The 11,078-nt window shown below is 53.7% G+C and overlaps 1 long non-coding RNA gene and 1 pseudogene across 1 annotated transcript; both read left to right on the top strand.

Moving 5' to 3' along the window:
* Positions 1 to 288: 288 nt before the first annotated feature.
* On the top strand, positions 289 to 1,967 carry LOC149994775 (uncharacterized). Its single transcript, XR_016507907.1, has 2 exons — positions 289 to 425; positions 1,746 to 1,967. It is a non-coding gene; the product is annotated as an uncharacterized LOC149994775 (long non-coding RNA).
* Positions 1,968 to 3,349: 1,382 nt separating this feature from the next.
* LOC149994776 (insulin growth factor-like family member 1) lies at positions 3,350 to 10,580 on the top strand (annotated as a pseudogene).
* Positions 10,581 to 11,078: the final 498 nt, after the last annotated feature.

Here is an 11,078-nt window from a genome sequence, read left to right on the forward strand (position 1 = left end):
ATGTGATTGTGGTAGAGGAGTGACACATCTTTCTCACCAACCCAAAAAGGAGGAGTGTCTGTTCCTGGGGAGCCCCTGCCCCTCCTCCTGCATACCTGACATTCTTTCTGTACACAGGAATCCACCACATTCCTGCCTGTCCCCTGGGAAGGAAGCTCCCTGAAGTCAGATGGAAATAACACCCAGATGCTGATTGGAAGGATATTTTCAATTAATATCTTGTCAAGGGAATGCTGGGAGGAAAGCAGGTGAAAGCAGGAAATGCCAGCGTCCTGGGTTTCACAGCCACAGCCCAGCTCTGTCAGTCTCAGCTGGGAGCCCCGGAACCTCTACCTGGGTCTCTCCGAGGGCTGTCTGTGAGCAGAGCCTCCCTGTCCTTCCCAGAGGGGCCAGGGGCCCTTGAAGTCGCCTGGACTGGGATTCAGGTAAGTTCTGTTCCAGCCTGTGTCACTGACCAGTAAGACCGTGGCTCAGTGTCTTGCTTGGATCCAGGGAGCAGGATGAGGGATAAAACAAACAACTGATTGAGGCCAGGACCTTACACTTACTACCAAGAGACAAAACTTTTCTAGCCATTAGCAGAGGCAGAATCCCAACAGCTTCAACCAAGACAGGCCCAATCCTGCCTCCCAGAGGTGGGCTCTCATGCAGAAGACAGAGCTGTCCCCAGACAGCTTGTGTTCCATGGTGGCCCCAATAAGAGGGAAGTGCATGATGGAGCTGGTGGTGGAGTTGGACAGGACTGTGTGCAAAGGCTTCTCTGAGGCCCTTGGAAGGGGCCAAGTTGGGGTGCACATCCCAGACTGTGTCACCCCACAGCCTCAGTGCTGTTGAGTGAATGGCTCTCAGTGTCCAGGGACCTCAGTGTTGGGGTCAGAGACCCCACGTGGCCTGCCCCATAACCTGACACCTGAGTCAGGCCTTGTAAAACAGGCTGTGGCCAGTGGTCACTGTGTCTTGGGAACTGTGGCCTGCAGTCACGCAGACCCTGAGCCACCACCTGCTGAAACAGAGAGGGTCTGCGTCATCGGTCATGCACCTGATCACAAGGTTCCCCATTAACAGAGGTTCCAGGGAGCAGGATGAGGGATTAAACAAACAACTATTTGAGACCAGGACCTTACACTTACTACCAAGAGACAAAACCTTTTCTAGTCATTAGCAGAGGCAGAATCCCAATTACTAACCACAGCTTTAACAAAGACAGACCAATTCCTGCCTCCCAGAGGTGGGCTCAATGCAGAAGACAGAGCTGTTCCCAGACAGCTTGTGTTCCATGGTGGCCACAGTAAGAAGGGGGTGCCTGAGGGAGCTGGTGGTGGAGTTGGACAGGACTGTGTGCAAAGGCTTCTCTGAGGCCCTCAGAAGGGGCCAAGGCAGGGTAGGGTGCACATCCCAGAGTGTGTCACCCCACAGCCTCAGTGCTGTTGAGTGAATGGCTCTCAGTGTCCAGAGACCTCAGTGTAGGGACAGAGACCCCACGTGGCCTGCCCCGTAACCTGACACCTGAGTCAGGCTTTGCAAAACAGGCTGTGGCCAGTGGTCACTGTGTCTTGGGAACTGTGGCCTGCAGTCACGCAGACCCTGAGCCACCACCTGCTGAAACAGAGAGGGTCTGCGTCATCGGTCATGCACCTGATCACAAGGTTCCCCATTAACAGAGGTGATGAAGGCACAGCTGGTGTCCTGCTGAGAGCTAATTACACCCCCATTGCCCCTTCCCCTCTCCCTTAATCACTTTGCAGAAACAAGGACCAGAAGTTTCCTGAAAGCCATCTCTAATCAGGGCACATTGATCTTTCCCAAACACCTATACCCTGGACTCTGCAGCTGACCAGAAGGGTGACTCATCCCTCTGAGGGTTTGCTCCATGCCCTTAAAAATCCCCCTACCCCTTCCTTTGATGCTCAGTCCGGTTGGACTCAGCCACCTACTTGAACATCCCTCAATAAAGGTTTTGAAGTGGCCCACCTGACTCGTCCCTTCTTCTGAGAACAAACTGAACACTGCTTCCCAAACACCTGCCCTGTCCTTGTCTCCCTCTGCCATCCTGTGACTCAGCTGTGTGACTCATGGCGTGGCTGGGCGGTTACTATTCAGGCACAACTCCAACATCCCTCACTCTGCTGGTATCCCAGATTTTGGCAGAGGCCTTGAGGCTGGGGTCTCAGCCTGCCTGGATCTTTTACTGGGAATGTGTGTTTCACCATGTCCTCACCAGGTTTGTGTCTGAAATGGGTGCATTTCATGGAGGAGCCCCAACAGGGTCTGGGCTCCAAATGGAGGGGCATTTGGGAGAGTGAGTGTAGGAGGGTCCCTTGGATAAGGAGTGACAGAAGGCAGGAAACTTCCTAAGGCAGGAAGGACATGTAGAGGGGCACGGTGTCCTACAAGAGTGACAGGTCACATGTCCTGGGCCCTGAAGTGAACCTTGTGCATGCTGGAATGTGGCTGAGGTGTCCCTGAGAGATGGTTCTGCAGGAGCTGGGGGAGGGGCCTCCCAGGCCTTACTGCGTGGGGTGGGGGTGGGGGGGGGCCAGAACTTGAAGAACTACCCCCCACTATGTCCCTCAAGGAAACTGTCCTTCACCTTCTGTCTTCACATCCTGACCCCAACTTGGCTGTCTCTTTTCAGGGAAATCCCACATGCTTCTCCCTCTAAACATGCACTATAAGGACCAAAGCCTTGGAGAATCTATTGACGGTGTTCGCATTTCTCTCACAGAACTTTACAGACAAGTAATACTGATAATACCACTGACCACAACAAAACTAAAATTCTTTTCCCCTGGTTGCTGTAGCTCAGTGGATGAGCACCAGCCTGTGAACGAAAGAGTCACCAGTTTGATTCCCAGTCAGGGCACATGCCTGGGTTGTGGGCCAGGTCATAGATTGGTGGATGCAACAGGCAACCACACATTGATATTTCTCTCCCTTTCTTTCTCCAGCCCTTTACCTCTCTCTAAAAACAAATGAATTGAATCTTTTTTAAAAAGTGGGAAAAGCAGAAGACTCAGACGATGTGATTAAAAGCTCTTTGGTGGATTCATTCTGGAAGAGTGGGCTTGGCTCTGAGCCACGCCCTGTGCCGTCCTGCCTGCTGACAAGGCCGTGCTGCTGGGCATGAACGGGAGGCATTTGGAGAGTATCCAGGCAGGGGTGGGGGCCTCTGTCGTTTCCTGGCTGCCAAAGGATTGCAAGTGCCAGATATGATTTCAGGATACCTCTGGACCCCAGGTCCCAGCATGTCTCTGCAGGCCAGGACAGAGGAAGGAGAATTGGTGACATCGCCTCTTATCAAATAAAAGCACCTGCTAGAAACCGCAGACCTTCCTCTGATTTTGCTGCAGCCAACCCAGAGCCATGGCTCCCCGATGCTACAGCCTGGGTAAGGGGGACCCAACCCCAGTTCCCTCGGAGCCCCTCTCTGATCTCAGCCTCAGCCAGCACCCATCCCAACCTCAGCCCCGCCCTCCTCCTTGGTGCCAGGCCTTAGCCAATCCACATCCACAATCTCATCTCAATCCACGTCTGATTCAGTCCTGAAACTCATGCCCAGGGCCACCCATGTCCCACTCCTCCTCCAAACCCGGCCTTCTAACCTTTCCTGCGGGTCCCCCGCCTAACAGCCCAGTCAGCTCAGCCCCCGGAGAGCCTGACAGCGCGTGAGCCTCACACTCAGCTCCTGCCCAGGAAACACGCACCTGCCCCAGCGCCCTGCGCTCACTTAGGAGTCCTGCCAGGAGCTCTCACCTTCCATGGGTCCGAAATCCTAAGGCCCTTGAACACAGGGGACTAGGTCCCACCCTGTACAGCTCTGAGCCTTCCCCTGAGCCTCAGTCAGCACACAGACCCCCTCAGACTGTCCCCCGACCCAGGCTGGGCTCCCCTTCAGCCGCACCTCCTCCATCCTCTCCCTCAGCTGTCCTGGCTGCTCTGTGCATCGTCACCCTCCTCTGCTTCCACAGAGCCCCAGGTGAGGCCACGAGGGACAGGGACACTTGGGTGTTGGGTGCGGCTCCCAGAGGACCCCGGGCTGGGCCCCACCTGCCTTGCCATCTGGGCCACACCAGCTCTGTCTCCTCCAGTGTCTCCCACGGGCGCTCACCTGATGCTGTGCCAGTCACACACACGATGTGGGGACAAGTTCTACGACCCCCAGCGACACTGTTGCTATGACAACGCCGTGGTGCCCTTGAGCAGGACCCCGGGCGTGTGGAAACTGCACCTTCAGGGTCTGCTTCGAGCAGTGCTGCCCCTGGTCATTCAGACCCCAGGGGACCTTTGTAGTAAAAGTGAGAGGCCAGACGTGCTCCTCGGCCCGGTCCTTGGATGACAGGGTTTGTGCCAGGTAAGGTCCCATCCTCTCACAGGAGCAGGGTGTGCAGGGGACCGGGGAGGGTCTGGATGCCACCTCCCTGCCCTGTTCTTGGTGTCCCCCTGTCCCCGGCCACCTGTTCTACTTGATCTACTGCTCACTTTCTCTCTTTTTGTTTTCTCTCTCACCCTCTCCGTTGTCCTCCCCTGTCTCTCTTTCCCATTCCTCTCTCCATTTGTCCCTCCATTCCAGGTCCTCTCCCTGCAGTGTCAACTAACAGAGGGCCTGGTGACCAGCTGACTGTCAGACTCAGCTTCCTGAATGAGCCTGGTGACAGGTCCCTGGTGCTGACAGAGCTCTGGGATGTGGATTGCTTGTTTGGGGACAGAAGACGCTCAGCTTCAACTGCTCTTCTTATTCTTCCTCTTTTACACTTGATCTTAGCCAAAAGGCTGAGAAGTGATTATTCTTCTTCCTCTTTCAATTCTCTAAATGTGTCCTAAGTTGGTGACGGGTCCTCTTTCCGTGGTTCTGGACAATCCCGAGAGATTACTTTGCTGTTGGAGGCCCGACACCTAGAGCCGGTATCAGGTGCAGGATCCTCAGACACCGGGCACCCTTTGCTGAGACAGTCCATTGCTTTAGACCATTTTCTCTTCTTGGTGCAAAACAAGACACTATATGAAATTTGCAGTTTTACATTTACTGTCCTGGCTCATGAACGGTTGGGAAGGTCATAAATGGTAGACAGGGGTCCTTTCTCTGGCTCCCAGGGGTTGCAAGGAATGTCCACTTTTACAAATAAAAATAAATAAATAATAATAAAATTTTCACCATAATCTGCTTGTTATGCTAATAAAAAAATCCATTCCAATCACAGGTCTCTGATTCTTGTTTTGACCTTATTTTTCTTGAGGCTGCGAGGGGACACGATCCACAGGGAGGGAAGGGGCTTTATCTCTGATTCTGAGCGCCCCCACACCCCCACCTTTCTGGACCCAGTGGAGGGAGGTCTTTGCCGCCTTGTCCCCTGGCGTGAGCTCGGGTGGCGGGCGGCTCTGAGTGCGGGGAGTCCCCAGCGAGGAGTCCCCAGCGCTGGGACGAAACGTTGCCTCTCCTGCAGCCCAGCCCAGGACTGGCCTTCCCACTTGTCCCCGCCAGCCAGTAACTCGTGGTGTGGGAGGCTGGGACCTCGGACAGGAAGAATGTACTTGCCTCCAAGAAACTGTTTGGAACAGACATGGGGGGTCAGCATTTCCAATTGTCCGCTTTCCCCCCAAACGGAGGGTGGGAACGCCTTTCCTGAGGCCCTGGCCTCTCCCAACCACAATCCCCGGGAGGGAGCCGCGGTCACAGGCGTCGGGCTCTGTGACGCCCGCGGCAGAACCTCCCGCAAGGGGGACCCGGGTCAGGGAGGAGGGGCGTGAGGTCACACGGGGCCCAGCGACGGGACAGGAGGGGACAGGACGGGACAGGACGGGCAGACCGTGAACAGAGGCTGCAAATGCCCCCTGTCCTCTCCAGACACTTTTCGAATTGTGAAAGTAATTAAAACTACTTTCATGTATTAGTTTTATTTTTTACAATCATATGATAATTGGACAGAAAAGGCTGGGGCCTCCGGGTCACTGCGGTGGGTCTCCCAAAACGGGTCTCAGGCGACCGCGCCCCTCCCGCCCCCACGTGGTGGCCCAGAGGAGGGGCCTGAGCTGCCTGGGCTGTGGGTGAAGGTCAACTACCCCCAGGCTGGTAGGTAACCCCTCCCCCGCCCACCACCGCCGACTGCGGAGGGGCCCTGAAGACCCATCGTTTCCTGAGGACGCTGCCCAAAGCGTTGGGGACTGTCCCCTCTGACCTCTATCTCTCTTTTGCATCACTAAGGCCAGACCCACCACTTTGCAGAATCCTATGCTGAGAGATAAAGTAAAAAGCAAAGCTCCTCCCCATCTTCGGCCCTTGTCATCCTCCCCTCAAAAACATAGACGGTGTCTGTATGACCTTCCAGAAGGTTCTGTGTGCGTCTGCACAGACATGATGGAGGCAGCAGGGGCTGGGGAAGCAGGGACTCTGCAGCTGGAGGGCCCAGGCGAGACCCTGCTACTGAGTATGCATTCCGGGAGTGACTGTGCCTCTGTGCCTCAGTTTCCTCATTTGTAAAATGACGATGAAAACCTGGCAAAATGGATCAATATTTGTAAAGGATTTCAAACAGTGCTGGGAATATATTAAACGTGTAAGTGCTTATTGAAAGATACAACGTTTTCTTCTCTATTTTAACTGACATGTATAAATAACTTTCATTATTTTGTCTTTTTAACATAAGAAAAAGTGTAGAACTATTTCAGTGTGAGGACCCATAGATTCATCTTAAAGTTCCTAATGGCAGAAAATTAGTGCAGTGTCTGTATCAAGATTTTTAAATCCAGTGTCTTTTGTTTTTTAAATATATTTCAAAGACTTTCAAATTACAGGGAAAATGTTCACAACATGTTAAAGGAAAAAATCCCCAAGAGATACATCACTGCATTGACAATTACCCAGTTTTTAAAAAAGATTTATTTATTTTTAGAGAGACAGGAAGGGAGGGAGAAAGAGAGGGAGAGAAACATCAATGTGTGGTTGCCTCTCATGCACCCACATTTGGGGGCCTGGCCCACAACCCAGGCATGTGCCCTGACTGGGAAATGAACTGGCAACTCTTTGGTTTGCAGAGGGGCGCTCAATCCACTGAACCATGCCAGCCAGGGCTAGATACTGTTTTTGGAAGTAAAAGTTTTTAATTCTTTTAGTTTTTTTAATTTATATTTTTGTAGAGAGGGGAAGGGAGAGAAACATCAACATATGTGAGAGATACATTGATCAACAGCTTCTGTCTCGCCCCCAGTTTGGGACTTGGCCCATATCCAGGCATGTCCCCTGATGGGAATTGAACCGGCTACCCTATGGTTAGCAGTCCAGTGCTCAGTCCGGTGAGCCCCACCAGCCAAGGCCCAATATCCCCGTTTTTAAAATGTGTGCTCCTGTGCTCCTGGTGCCATGGGTTTTCTTTAGGGCCAGTAACGCCTTGACACTGCCTGATCTGCGGTCTTGGGTGTCAGCCATGTAGCCAGTAAATCTGTGGCTGTTTTTTCTTCAGTCCTTATTTTTTATTATTGCTGTTTTAAAGTGAAATTGACATAACATAGAATTTCTGATTTAATTAATCAGGGAGTTTCGATGTATGTATATACTTAGAATGTAGTGCAGCACTCACCACTAATTCCAAAACGCGTCAATCAGCTCAACGAGAAACCCCGTACCTATTAGCAGTCACCCCCAATTCCCTTTCTCCCACCCCTTACACCCACTGACCTGCTTTCTGTCTCTATGAATTTGCCTGTTCTGGACATTTCACAGAAATGGAATCACGCACGGTGTGATAATCTGTGTCTTTCACTTAGTGTAAGGTATTCAGGGGTCATCCATGTTGTACTACGTATCCGAGTTGTACTTCTTTTTAGTGAGAATAATGTTGTCTGTATGGACACACCACATAGTTTTTCTTCCTGTGATAAAGTGCCTGTCATGAAGATTTATTAAAAATTAATTAATTTTTAGAGAGGGGAAGGAAGCGAGAAATAGAGGGAAACATCAACGTGTGAGAGAGACATTGATCAGTTGCCCTAGCACGCCCCCTACTGGGGACCTGGTCCGCCACTCAGTCATGTGCCCTCACGTGGAATTGAACCAGTGACCCTTCGATTCACAGGCTGGTGCTCAACCCACTGAGCCACACCGGCCAGGCATGCTTTTGATTGTAATGTAAATGCTGCCATTAAGCCGAGTCATCCAAATCACAGTCACCATCTCCATACACAGAAACCCAGATGTGACACAGCTGCTAGCCAAACAAGTAGATTAGGGAGCAGGCAGCTCGCCCCAGGACTTTCACCTTTTAAAGCCCTAGGCAAGCTGGGTAACTGACAGCCTGAGCACCGCCCCTATTCCACCCTGCCACCGTGTGGCTTCCCTCCTGTGCTCTAATCCCTGCTTTCATGCTTTAATTTCACTAAGGAACCTTCCCTGTCCACTCCACCTGCCCCTTCCCCCTGTGGCTCCCTTTCTGTGCTCTAATTCCTTTTAAATTCTTTATTTTCTCCAATAAAGAGTGAATCCTCCAAACCCTAGACACCCCATCCTGGATCTATGTAAAGGCAGAACCCCAGGTCCACGTCTGCACCCCCCACCCCCACTCTCTGTGTGGTCCCCGGACGTGCCATGTACCCTGCGGGATCTGTGAGTAAGAAACGTTAAGAGTCTCTAATGGTTTTTGCTGAGGCGCATCCTGCAATCACAGTAAGAACTACAAGGGTGGTCCAGGCACACATGACAGCTGTCCAGGAAATGTCCGTGGGCACTCGCCACGGTGACAGTGGCCCAGGCGAGTGCCCCAGGGTCGGCTGGTGAGCTGGGGATGGGGAGGGAAGGAGGGGCTCCAGGCCGGGGGAACCCCAGGATGGGACGGGGAGTGTTCAGGAGCGTCTCTCCAAAGGAGAGAAAGGGGAAATATGAGTCGAGGGGAGAGGGGTTTACATAGAATTTAGGAGGGAACAGAATTCAGGTGAAATACGGGGGAGACGGAATGCAGACTGAAAGTGGGGGGTGTGAGGAGCAGAACCTTGGGCAAATATGCAGGCAGAATCGGGGCGGATTAATGAGGGGGCAAACTTCAGGTACGATGTGGAGGAGCCCCAGGAGAACATGGTGCTGCTGCAGGGGGAAGGGCAATGTGCCCCCTCCGCGCCCCCAGGCTCTCCCAATCTGGGAGGGCAGGATGGAAGCAAGCGACTTGGGGAGGGGAGAGGAGAGGGGCAGGGCTGGAATGGGGGGGGGGTCCGCAGAGGGGAGAGAAGGGGAGCGCGGGACCTCAGGGCCGTCTGGGGAGAGAGTGACGGGGAGCCGGGTCAGGAAGGGGGGCCGGGCTTGCAGGTGTGCGATTCATTCTGTCAGCCATGGCTGAGCGCTCCCCACGTGCCTAGAAGAGGGGAGGGTTGGGGTGCGCGAAGTCTGTGGGGGTGAGGGAGGCAGGTGGGTTAGGGGAAGGGTTGAATTCGCGGAGAGTATTCAGGGGCTTATAGCTGGTGACTGAGGTGGAGGCCAATGTTTCAGGCCTCTTGGATTTGGAAAGGCCGCTCTCCTTGGGGCGGGAATGGGGTGGCCTGTGTGGGGGAGTGGGGAGGGAGGAGAGCTGGAAGGTGGGCAGCAGGGTGGGGTAGGTGGGCCCCCCTCCTGCTCTTCTTCTCCCGGGAGTTAGGTACGGTGGGTGGGGAGGTAACAGGACTGTGACGTTGTGCGGCTCCTGGGGTGTCCGTAGCTGCGAGGACGAAAGGAGGCGACGGCGGAGAGATGATCAGGCCCAGGAGAGGTCCCCACGATCCGGGTCCAGGGCAGCCCTGGGAGGCTCTGTCTTTGGAGCAGCAGTGGGACCCTGGACAGGGCTCTTTTCCTTGCTGAGCCTCAGTTTCCCTATCTGTGCCCTGGGGAGGCATGGGTCTGCCTTGCCTGTAGTTCCTTCAAGCTCAGAAACCACAAAGCAACAATGATGATGACGACGTGCCAGTAGGCACTGAGCATTTGCTGTATGCTGGGCATGGCTCGGTCTCTCCAAGGACTTAGAATGATCAATTCGTTTAATCCTCACGCCCATCGAAGGAGATGGGGACACTGTTATCCTGCCGGGTTGTCCTGCGTGAGCACCGAGTTGTCCTGCTTGAGCACCGTCTGGCCCGGACACCTCTGCTCTCATCGCACATCCCCTTTCCTCCTTCGCTGCCCTCCTTGCTGTTCTTAGAACGAACTAGGAACTACTCAGCTGGGGCCTTTACCTGGCTGTTCCCTCTGCCTGGACGGCCTTCCCCAGCATTCGCTGTCTCTCTCCCTCCCTCCAGGCCTCTGCTCAGCGGGGCCTCCCCGGCCACCTTCGCCAAAAGAACAAGCCCCCCGCCCCTGCATTCCCTCCTCCCACCCCCTGACAGTTTTATACCGCTGACCTGTTGCCACCCTCCTGGGGTAGGGCTGTAATCTGATCTCCGATCTGAGCACCCAGGGTGGCAGGAGCTTTAAAGATAAGGAATCTGGCTCCAGAAGAGGTTGGGTAACTTGCTCGGGTCTGTACGCAGAGCTGAACCTGGATATGAACCCAGGCAGCCTGAGGCGCTCATTCTGATCCGGCCCCTAGAATCCAGGCTGCGGTGGAGACCTGGCTCTCTTCCGGCGCCTCTAGAGCTGACAGTGACTAGTAGCTCTAGGGCTGAGAGAAGGTGCTTATGCTTACGATAGGCTAATTAATGAAATCAATTTTTCATTCACTGTGAGTGGTTTACGTGTGTCGTTGATAATATATAGCCCTGGCTGGTGTGGCTCAGTGGATTGAGCACCAGCCTGTGAACCAAAGGGTCACCGGTTCTATTCCCTATCAGGGCACATGCCTGGGTTACAAGCCAGGTCCCCAGTTGGGGATGCAGGAAAGGCAACCACACACTGATGTTTCTCTCCCTCTCTTTCTCCCTTCTTTCTCCTCTCTCTAAAAATAGATAAATAACATCTTTAAACACACACACACACACACACACACACGCATAACAATGGCTATTCTCTCCATGGGGACCACTCTCCCTGGAGAGTTGGTCACATGGTGGCTGCCTGACCACCTTCAGGTCTCTACTCCAATGTCAGCATCTAACAGAGGCCTGCCCTGACCCCCTGTTTGAAATCCCTGCCC

Source organism: Furipterus horrens, unplaced genomic scaffold, assembly GCF_987537825.1.
Source record: "Furipterus horrens unplaced genomic scaffold, mFurHor1.1.pri manual_scaffold_13, whole genome shotgun sequence".
In the NCBI taxonomy this organism is placed as follows: Eukaryota; Metazoa; Chordata; class Mammalia; order Chiroptera; family Furipteridae; genus Furipterus; species Furipterus horrens.